At 46.8% G+C, this 11,150-nt stretch overlaps 1 long non-coding RNA gene across 2 annotated transcripts; it reads right to left on the bottom strand.

Annotated features, from left to right (window-relative positions):
* Nucleotides 1-204: 204 nt before the first annotated feature.
* On the bottom strand, nucleotides 205-9,805 carry LOC125401281 (uncharacterized). Of its 2 annotated transcripts, none has more exons than XR_015002822.2 (4): nucleotides 8,223-9,805; nucleotides 5,941-6,172; nucleotides 5,068-5,181; nucleotides 205-1,455 (listed from the first exon to the last, which is right to left on the bottom strand). It is a non-coding gene; the product is annotated as an uncharacterized LOC125401281 (long non-coding RNA). The 2 variants fall into 2 exon arrangements; XR_007232303.3 differs by lacking the exon at nucleotides 205-1,455 and adding an exon at nucleotides 4,109-4,318 and having other exon boundaries at nucleotides 8,223-9,803.
* Between the last annotated feature and the right edge of the window lie 1,345 nt (nucleotides 9,806-11,150).

Below are 11,150 nucleotides of genomic sequence, written 5' to 3'. Positions count from 1 at the left end.
ATGGGGAGGCTTAAGAACTGAGTGGGCTTTGAACTAATGCATCACTCTTTGCCGTGTAACAGTGAGCACAACATGGAAGAGGACGGATCGAGAATTAAGAATAAAGAAATTCCGAGGCAGGCTGGCCTCTTGTACCTTAGGGGATAGGCCCAACGCCTTGCAGATAGTCTGATTATCTTGTTATGCGTTCATAAAGAAGTTTATTTTTGGTAAAGATGCTCAAATTAGAATACACATGATTGGTTTACATTTGCAAAGTAATCACCCAAATTACATTACAAATGCTGAAACGCAGGCCGTTTATTACCCCGTCTAGCCTACTTGTGACTGTGTCAGAGAGATAGTGCAACATCCAAATGACTTCATGTTCTGAAATATGAGCTAGGAAGGGAAAGGAACTACTCACACGCATTAGAGGTGGGGACAGAGATCTTGTTCCTCCATAGATGCCTGTCCTTTGGCTGAGTAGTATCAGGGATACAAAGACAGAGGGGAAGGAGGCTTGTCATTTGGGCTCTGCACCCTTAAGGGATGCATGGCATAGTATCTCATCAGCAGGACGCACGCACACCCACAGAGAGCTGATTCTTGTTGTCGTTCGTGGAGTTATGACTACAAACATTGAATTAGCAATTATTGGGCCATTTCTCCTGGGGAAAATAAAGGGTTAGGTTTCTGAATCCCTGGTCACATTTTCAACAACCTTGTTTTATGCATTTCTCTTTAAAGATGCCTTACTTAATGTATAATATTGGCTCAGTAACACTGAATTCACAGCCAGCACTGTGTCTCATGCCTGAATGAAGACTGTCCAACACATATGCTCCCCATAAGGTGCATCACTGTCTTCCGGTGCTTAGGAACATTAGGCGGCTTGTCAGCACTGTACTTCAGGGTTATTTCAAACAGTGACACCATCCAGGAAAAATGTGAAAATTGGGGCTCAGTGGACCACCAAAAGAATAGCTTTCTACAGTCTGAGAAAAGAAAGGAGGAGGGATCATCGTCTATCCAGTCTCGACAGGAAGAGTGTACTCTGAGCGACTGCAGTCTGCGGCCGTCCTGGACAGACAGGTAAATGGCTGGACGGAGGCTGTGCAGAGCGCTTTGGCGATTACAGGTGAATTCAAGTACTCAAATTTGCAAATACAAGACCATGAATGATGAGAGTGGATTCTCTATACTAATAGGATTTACTTCCAGGAATTGGCTGGTGGGGCTGAACTCAGCGGGGCAGGAGGCAGGCTGGAGACTCTCCAGTCGTGTGGAAGCTGAAGTTCTTTTTAGAGAAACTTGAGGTTTTCCCGTCAGTCCTTTCCTTAAGGACAGCTCACTGCAGATGTTGGACACCATCCACAGCTGCAAAATGCCTTCTTCATACCCACCCTGTGTGAATGCACTGGACCACTATGTGACCATGACTTAGATAAGTAGACACATAAACTGTCACAGCACCTGGTTGAAAACAAACAAACAAACAAGATTTGGATATAAAATGTCCCCTGAAGGTCTTTGAATGCTCAGTCCCCAGCTTGTGGCACTACTAGAAAGACAAGGGATCTAGGTGCACACACAGGGTACTAGGAGCAGGCTTGGTGAATCACAGCCTGCTCCTGCTTCTGGCTCTGTCCTCTGCTTCCTGGTGCGCCAAGAAGTGAGGAGCCTTCGTCTCGCACTGGTGTTACCACAGACTCTGCCGTGTGGCCTTCAGCTCCGAGTCTGATAAACCCTTCCCTTAATAAGTGTGTCTCTGGGCATCTTGTCACAGTAATGGGAAAATGACATGGTGACCCTGGAAAGTAGGCAGGAGGGAATCACCCCCTTCTCGCCTTCCCAGAGGCTAGGACGGGAGGGCAGAAACTGATAAACCCTGTCAGTGGACCTGGACCACAGTGTTTGCTCAAGTCCCTCTCTGCAGGGGAATCTCACTCAGTGCACTGGCCAGAGTGGAACTAATGAGGAATTTCCCCCCCCTTTTACATTTAAAAAGGGGTTCTTCCTTTGACCCACAAGTTAGGAATTATCTTTATTTCTGTTCAATAACTTTCTTATGCCCATTGACTTAGCATCTTGTGCTCTGAGCTCAAGCAAACTGGTTGGTTCTCTTTGGGTTAATGGCAGGCTTCGATGGTTCCCAGGCCCCAGGGGGACGCGCCCTTTCTGCAGTGCCATTGGGCGGTTGCTCAGGCTCTGGAGGACAAGGCCTCGCCATTTTCTTGGAATCATGATATATGAGAGAAAGAGAGATCCTGCCCTCTTCTCTGGAACTTTGATTTGCAAAGGAGAGTATGTGAGCCAGCAGCCTCTACCACAACCGACGAGTTTGCTGTGGGTGCAGCACCCAAAGCAACAGAACCTGGTGCTTCATTTTTAGCAAGATTCCATTAGTTTTCGATAAGATGTGAAGTTGGAAAAGCAGGCTGTGGGTGGCCATCTGGTGCCCACACGTCCTTCGACCTTTAGCCCCCGATCCTTGACCCATCCTTTTACCTGTTTTGAACTGGACATCCCAGAATAACCCTGGCACAAATGGATGAGCACCTAAGTCCTAACTCCCACAAAGAGAGTTCCTGAATATGGCCACCAGCTCAAAGTGGCTTGTATTTCCCCTTTCACTGTGGAGATGTAGCCCTTACCAGGAGTACTCCTACCTCAGCGCCACTCTGCCCTGTGCCACAGCCAGCTCCCACCCCTCCTCGAATTCCCTCTAAAGTGGGGCTAGGTCTTCCCTCTCAGAACCGGCGTGGAGAGACCCATTTGATGAGCCCAGTTCCTAGAGTAAGTAGGACCAACCGAGAGATTCGGGAAGCAGGGAACCAGGCTCTGGGTGTCCTATGTCTAGAGTAACCTGAGGTCACATATGACCTTCACTCAAGCTTTCAATGCCCCAATTTCAAATTGCTGGGAAAGCCACCTCTGAGTTTTCCATGTCTGTGAAGCCCATTAAACCAGTTTGGAATCTTAGGGTTCGACATGCATTTGTTTTTAAGGTCCAGTTTAACAAGGAGCTAGTGGCCAGCAAAGAGTTACTGTTGACTTTACAAGAAGTCTAATGGTCCCTTTTACTTTTATTAAGCATGGAATCCATTAACCTGTCATTATGGGATCGCCCCATTCCACGGAGGCAAATGGCTAATTGAATGGCCCGTCTTTAATAGTATAGTCTGTAATTATAAAAAGCCATTTATGAAATTCCACAGGTTAGCTTTCCCAGAGAAGGAGGAGGTCTCACTGTGAAAACCAGCCTCAGTCCCGGGCAGCAATTACTCATATTTCCTTTTCCTGGTATTAAGACTTTAAGAGTAGACAATGGATTCATTCCAAAAATGATTTCAAGCTCCCCACACTCACACTATGGCCAGTTCTAGGCTTGTTTTCCGTGTCTTCAGAAGTGGGAAACCTGCACAACTGACTCCCGCCTCAAGCTGGCCGAGGCTCATTTTCTTGACGAGTCTGAATCACTAATCGGGTTGTCATCGCGTCCAGCTGGACTGAGTGCAGGTCAATAGCTGTGCAAATCAACTTACACGGAGCAGATTAATTATACAAGAGAATGAACGTATGCATGCCTGGAATGCTCTCAGCTAAAGTGCCGCGGTTCTGGAGAACGCTGCAGTTGGCTTTGTAAGCGGAGCGCTTGTGTGGCTCTCAACCCGTGTGTTTCAGCTCTGGAACACACTCGCCTGCTCCTGCATGGTTGGCATCCTCTCATTCCTCTGAGCCAGCCCAAATATTATTTTGTCAAGAAAGTCTGCCGAACCATCTCATCCGAGGGAGCCACATCCTTCTCCGCCAGCCATTTATTTACCATCGTATTGACAGTCTGAAGTGATCTAGATTGGTTTCTACATGTCTACGCCAAACAGGGTTTCTGAGCTGAGATGCTGTCCGTCTTGTTAGGAGTCTATTTGACACACAAATAGGTACTTAACAAATATTTGTTGAGATAAGTGAAATAAAACTCAGGGTGTGCATTTGAAACAATTCCTATAAAATGGAAGTTTACTTTAGGAACCTCTGATTCTGCCACCAGAATGTTAAAGTGAACTTTTTTTCATGAGTGTTTACCTTAGCATGATCCCTGATGCTGTAACAGAAAGAGACTGGGTAATTTCTAAAACAAAGAGGTTTATTTTGGTTCAGGAGGTCTGTGAGCACAGCGCCAGGATCTTCTCGGCTTTTGGGAGGGCCTTGAGGCATCATCTCATAGTTGAGCATCATGTAACAAGGCAAAGCAAGCCCTCGGGAGCCTGTTAGTCATCATTTCGGACACCAATCCGCTCTATGAAAGCTTTCTTCCCAAAGACCACATCACACACTGTTAACATAATCTGAGACTTAAAGGTCCATCGATGAAATTTTCAGGGGACACAGCTAAACCATGGCCATATTCTTTCTGAAAAGCTTTGTTCTGTATAGTTATTGGTTGGTTTGCTTTGTTTCCTCCAAATCTGTTCCAAAATTACTTTTTCTTAATTTCTTCCCCTCTGGCATCTTAAGGTATAACAACAATGACCTTAAACTTCCTCTAAAAGAACCCACTGGTATCTGAATGCCCAGCAAAGATCAGACACTGTTAAAAAAGTATGTTCTTCTAATCGGTGACAAGCTGAGGCAAACACAGACTTCCAATGTTTTGCAATTATTCAGGCTCTCCCAGTGATGTTTTTCCCCATAAAATTTACTTTACCCAATCAAAACAAAACAAAACAAAAACCAACAACAATAACAACAAAAAGCAGGTGATAGTGGGGACGGTGGTGCATGCCTTTAATTCCAGCACTCGGGAGGCAGAAGCAGGCAGATCTCTGTGAGTTTGGTACCAGCCGGGTCTAAAGAACTTGTTCCAGGACAACCAAGGGTACACAGAGAAACCCTGTCTCAAAAACACCAAAAAGAAGAAGAAGAAGGAGGAGGAGGAGGAGGAGGAGGAGGAGGAGAAGGAGAAGAAGAAGAAGAAGAAGAAGAAGAAGAAGAAGAAGAAGAAGAAGAAGAAGAAGAAGAAGAAGAAGAAGAAAAGGAGAAGAAGAAGAAATTACTTTCCTGTTTATTTATGTGTATACGTACCTGTCACCTGTGTGCAGGTGCCTCCCAGACCAGAGAAGAGTATCAGATCTCCTGGAGTTGGAGTTACAGGTGATTGGGAGACACCTTCCCATCCCCAGTGTGGATTCAGGTCCTCTGCGAGAACATCAAGCACTCTTAACTGCTGAGCCACCTCTCCAGCCCCTAGATTTGTGTTTCTTTACTTTTCCATTAAATGAGATCAAAATCAAGATGCTATTTAAGCTCCTTTTAAATGTGTGTGTAACACCAACTTGTAGGAAGCACAGATCTGCCACCGAAAATGCATGAAGATGCATTTTAATTATAGACCCATGACTACCTGAGAAGCTTTTTGGTTTTAGATTGCACTAGGCAAGATTTGTAAAGGGTAGCCCTGAGTCTGTGTAACGGTGCCTGGAGCAGGAGAGGCAGAACACAGCAAAGGCTACCGAGTTGTGGCATGCTGTGAATACGGACCAATCAACCCCCTGGGCCCATCAGACCAAAATCATTGAGGTGGAGGGGCAGTATGGGGATCCAAAGGTCGGTCAGTGAGTGAGGAAGACTCAGGTTATTAAAATAGAGATATCTGAAGAGGAGAATTGGGCACTTAACATAAGAAGAGATGCCAGGAAATGGGCAGTAAGAATGTGTATAACACTATACGGGGTCTTAAGAGGGAATGATGTGGTGGCCCTTACCTCACCTGTGTCCCTCCAAAATTCACGTTTAATCCTAACCCCGTGGTGATGGCATTGGGAAGGGGGAACGATGGGTGTACTGAATGACATTTAGTGTCCTTGGAAAGGAAGCCAAGGAGTTCATTTGTCTCCCTCCCCAGGCCAGGCTACCCCAAGAAGACAGAAGCTCACCAGAAGCTAACTCTGTCCTGACCTTAGACTTCCCAGACTCTGGAACTGTGGAGATTCTGTTTCTGTCGTCTATGAACCACTCCGTCTTCTTTAGCAGCCTGAATTGACTGAGAGAGCCCAAATGGGCAAACTGAGGAGTTGCCGCTGAGGGACTGATAAGAATGAGGCTGGTGGGAAAATAAGGGATCGAGGGAGAGTGACCTCAACAAGTTGTCCCGCAGAAGCTCATCCACTTGCTTGGGCAGCGGAAGTATCTGCGAACCGAAGTAGGAGGAGGGTGTTTCATAGACACAAAATAAATTAGACGAACAGAAGGCAGGGGTCTGGGGTACAGAATGAAGCCCCAAGTTTGCTTCCTGGTAGAGGGACTGAACTTTCCTCCCTAATATGTAGTTTTTAAATTCTCTATAATAGACATTCACTATTTTTGTAATAAAAAAAATGGAAAGGCATTTAAAAACTAAATTCATTGCTTTGTTTCTAGAGTCAATCCATAGCTTGTATACTCAGACAGTCTTTTTTTTTTTCCGCTAGACTTTGCAAATTTCCTTCCAACAGCGTTGCTTAGTCTATAGTGTGTTTCTGTGTTAGTTAACTTTCCAGGGCTTTGATCAAAATGCTCAAAAGAGAAAAACTTGGAGGATTTATTTATTTATTGTGGCTTGTATAATTTTCAGAGAGTCATGTGAGCAAACATTGGTTCACCCCAGATGGGCAACAGGGACAGAACCAAAAAAGGCCACCACCCAAGTCTAGCTTGGTAGACCAGTGGATTTGCAGCGCTTACAGGTGTGCGGATGTGTGTACTTCCAGGAGCATGAGTGGGGGGTACAGGGATATGGGTGACATAAACAGCTGCTTTACCCCAAAACCCACCCCAGCATGAGTAACAGCTCGCTAATGCTGCATGCCTCGAGCTCCCTGGACAACCCCAGGAAGTCTTCCCTCTACAGCAGTAGCTACTGCTTTATGTAATCCCGGGAGGGACCTTGTGAATGAATGCTGTAACTTCCAGGGTCCTTTCCAGCACCCCTTCCCCTTCTAAGGAGGGACGGATTCAATTCAGAGCGTGTCGCTACACATCAGGGCTCACAGTTTGAGGAATATCATCCACAATTTTTGGTTGCATTGATTCAGAACCCGCATGAGGCAGAATATCATGATAGTGGGGGCACGTGCCAGAAGCTACTAATCTCATGGAGGACCGAAATCAGAGACAGGATACAAGAACCAGTCAGGGCAAGATAAATTCACTCAGAGTAGACGCCAACTAGGACTCATCTCCTCCCTTTGGCTGTCAGGTTATAAATATATCAAGGGGACCGGGAGGTGGTGGCACACACCTTTAAGGATAGGTTCCGAAGCTACAGAGAAACCCTATCTCGGAAAACATATGTACACACATATACATACATACATACATACATACATGCATGCATGCAGAGATAGTCTCACTGTTTGGATCAGAGCTTTTCAGAATCATGTCCCCAAGGCCCTTCATTTGACAACCAAAGGTCTTAACACATGATCCTGAGGAGAACACTCCATGCTCAAACCATAGGCCATGACTCCACCCACAGAGACAACTACTGCTGGGTCTATTTATGCTGCCTCATTAGTGGTCTGTGAACCTACTGAAGCCATAGTGTTTGTGTGTCCTTCCTGTTCCTAAGCAGATGTTCAGTAAACTCCCGTGAGCTGAGAACCCCGGAGGGAAGTGGAACAGGAACCTTAGCAGAAACTACTGTAATCTTTGTTATGTGGATGGTGGCTTTGGAAACTTTGTCCTCTATCCACAAGGCTGACTTAAAAATGACCAAATTCTCACCTTTGTCACACACAGGTATAATGTTTGGAGTCCTATCCCAAAGACACTGCACCTCAGAAGACTGCCAGTTGGCCAAGAGAATTTCATCTTTTACTTGTTAGAATAAGATTTAGAAAACCAATGTGGGTGTCAGATGTCAATACAGGTCAGACGGGAGGAAATGCCAAGGAGATGGGTAACTCATTCCATGTGTTATTCGTAAGAGACAAACCTGACACACATGGGCCTCACACCTTCTCCTGCCTGCACAAGGCCATGTTGGTCTCTTCTTTCTCTCTGCCCGGATCACACAGCCCCAACAGACACAGACACACACACATACACACAGAGACACACACAGACACACACAGACACACAGTAACTCCACCTGCAAGTCTTTGGTTTCTAGTCCCCTTTGGGACTAGACTTCACAGAGATTTTCCTCAACCTCCATTTCTGGGTTCTTTTGATAAAACCCTAAGGAGAAACAAACAAACCTGAACAAAAAGACAAATAGTAAAACGTCGTCCAGGAGCTCTTCACGCTGAACCCACTTCAGTCCCTAAAAGGAACAAGCATTCCTCTGTAGCAGCAGGCCTGGATGCCAGTGGTGGCTCACCCAGTCGGTATTAGCAACCATCTGGAGGAAGCTGTGACACGCCAGGTGTTAAGACTGCTAATTCCTATAGGAACAGCTGATCTCCTAGAAACTTTGGCCTGCACGGGAGTCCCCAGCTTTCACCACTGCTGTTCCTTCACCCACGTTGTGTAACCAGAGACTGGTTTCACCACGACTGATGTAAACAAAGACTTGAAACCAGAGCGTTCCCCAAGAGCGGAAGGAAACAAAGCTTCCTGAAGTTTGAGGCTGCGCACCCAGAGGAAACGGGAATTAAATAAGTGAAAGGCATTTCTCGGAGATCGCCCCAAGCTGCTCCGCTTCCTCGCCGCCTCAGGCTGGGCCTGCAGAAACTAAAGAGAATCGGATGCCTTCTCCCAAAGGCCCCTCAAGCAGACACTTATCTAGATAAGACACTTATCTAGGCTCTGTGGAAGGTCACTTCAACGTGAGAGCCACGGTTTGCCTTATTCCCCACTTCCGAAAGCTCAGCTGGGGCTGAAAGGTCATCCTGGGGCTCCAAGGTGGCAGGCCAAGTACACTCTGGGGCTTCAGTAAACTGGTTTTCTGTTTGTGCCCCCAGGGAAATTCTGACTTCATCCCTAGCCCTACCCTTAGCTCTCTCAGGTTTCTGGGAACCGAGAACCGTGATTGGCTGTGAGAACAGTTTTCTCCCAGGGCAGGCTGCACGGTGCTAAGGCTTCTTCGAGGACCTAACAAATCGAGCCCAGACTTACCCCTTTTGGCCTGTTCGTAAACTAGAAGCAGGTTGCAAGGCAGGGGCCAATTCCAGTTCACTGAAACTGGCTCCCTGAGCCCTGTGTTAAGAACAATTCAGAGCTCAGCTCAAGAGCATGACTATCCAGTAAAGGTGACCACTCTGGCACAGGGTGGAGTCTGTAGCTTACTGTCTGTGTTTGCTAATTCTGACCTGGACCATTATATCATCTTCCGAAGTATTAGTCTTACCTTGCTTTTTTTTTCTAGAAAAGATTAATTTACCAGAAATGTTCTTTGATAGCTGCACATATATATATGTGCATGTGTGTATGTATGTGTGTATATATATACATACATACACACATACACATATACATATATATATATACAAAACCTCCCTACCCCTATTCTAGTTTAGTAAATCATGTCTAATCTGCCTAATCTATCTATGTACCTGTCCATTTATCTATTATGTATCTCATATATTCACACATAATCATATGCGTATATAATTACGCATGGTTATATTGACACATATGTGTGTGTAAGTGTCTCTTCTCTTGCTCCTCTCTGCAACCTTAACCTCTCTGGCCTGTTCCTTCCACTGTTGGTAAAGCTCTCTGAGGATCAGTTTAACCATTTGCCTTCTTCTAACGCGTGCTCATGAAGGCAGCTGGAGGAACCTATACTTGCGAGGTTTGGGTTCTAAACCACCTGTGTCCTGTGACCTCACAGAACTCTCAGCTCAGCAGCCTTTCCACTTCTCCTGAGACTCCCCGCTGTCTCCCTAACCCTTTCCCCTGTGCGCCAGGGCCCTCCCCACCTTCTGTAGACGATGACCAAGGCTAGGGTCGTAATCCGTATTCATAACACAACAGCACAAACAGGGCCACTTAACTGCCAGACATTGGCTTCTCACGACACTCCAGATCAAGAATCCTACAAATTCCATCGCTAGGGCGGCCTTCTTCCTGGCTGCAGATGGCTTCCTTTGCACCGTGTCCTCAAACAACAGAGGGGAGAGGGTTCCGGTCTCTTTCTCTTCGGTTAAGAGTACACATCTCAGCATGGGGGTCCCATCCTTATAACTTTATAAAACACAATTAGCTCTCCAAAATGTCACCTCTAGAGATGTCTAGAGACATCAACTTATAAATTTAGGGAAACGAAAACGTCCATGTAGCTCCTGCTTCAGACACCCCCAGCTCCCACCACCAGAGCCTCTCTGGAGCCACCTCACCCTCCACCCACCTCCCTCCTCCCTTTTCAAAATAAACTCTTGGCCTCTGTCCTGCCCTAAGCCTCTGCTGGCATCTGAGTCTGATAACTCTTGGTGGTTGCTCCTTTGTGGGTCTCCCTACTTCTGCACCCTCCCCTACACAGGAACAGGAATCTGCTCATGTGAAGAACTCTCTCCCCAGCTTGCCTGCCTGCCGGTCGTTCGCAGAGAGCCAGGCCCCTTCGAAGCTCTCTCACAGATCTGCCGGCCTGGCTCTCCTGTCTATTCTGCCCTCTGACTTTTCCTGGCGTCTTTCTGGACGGCAGGCCTTCTCCATGCTCCTCTCATGCTCTGAGCCTGTTCCCACACCACCAAGACGCCTTCAGGACCACCAAGACGCCTTCAGGACGCCACCAAGGGAGCGGTGGGCACGGGGTGCGGGAGTGGGCGTTGTCACACCTGGAGAATGAAAGAATGGAACGGTTCTTGCCAACAGAGGAAATAGCAAGAACGCTCACATTCCATAAATGCCGCCCGAGCCGCTTACCTCCATTCCATCCTCTGGCTCTGGCCGAAGAATGTGGAAAATGCACCATTTCCTGTTTGAATAAGGTGTTGGTATTAGGATGCAAGTGTTGTCACGAAATGGGCACCTGTGTTCCTGCTCACAACCAGGGGCCCAGCACGAGCTAATCTGCCTCCCACACCTGGGACCTGAGTGTCCAGTGGCTCGCTGGGACTTTGCTCCTGAGATCTGGACCTTCCTCCAAGTCCTAGATGTGGGAGAAGAGAGGAATAAGAAACTTACCCTTTGACTCCTTTTGAAGATGAAGACTCACCCTGAGTGACAGAGCTGTCCCGGAAGTC

This window comes from Myodes glareolus, chromosome 8 (assembly GCF_982192425.1).
Source record: "Myodes glareolus chromosome 8, mMyoGla1.1, whole genome shotgun sequence".
In the NCBI taxonomy this organism is placed as follows: Eukaryota; Metazoa; Chordata; class Mammalia; order Rodentia; family Cricetidae; genus Myodes; species Myodes glareolus.
Note: the sequence above shows the minus strand (reverse complement) of the source record. Positions and strands in the feature narration are given on the sequence as shown.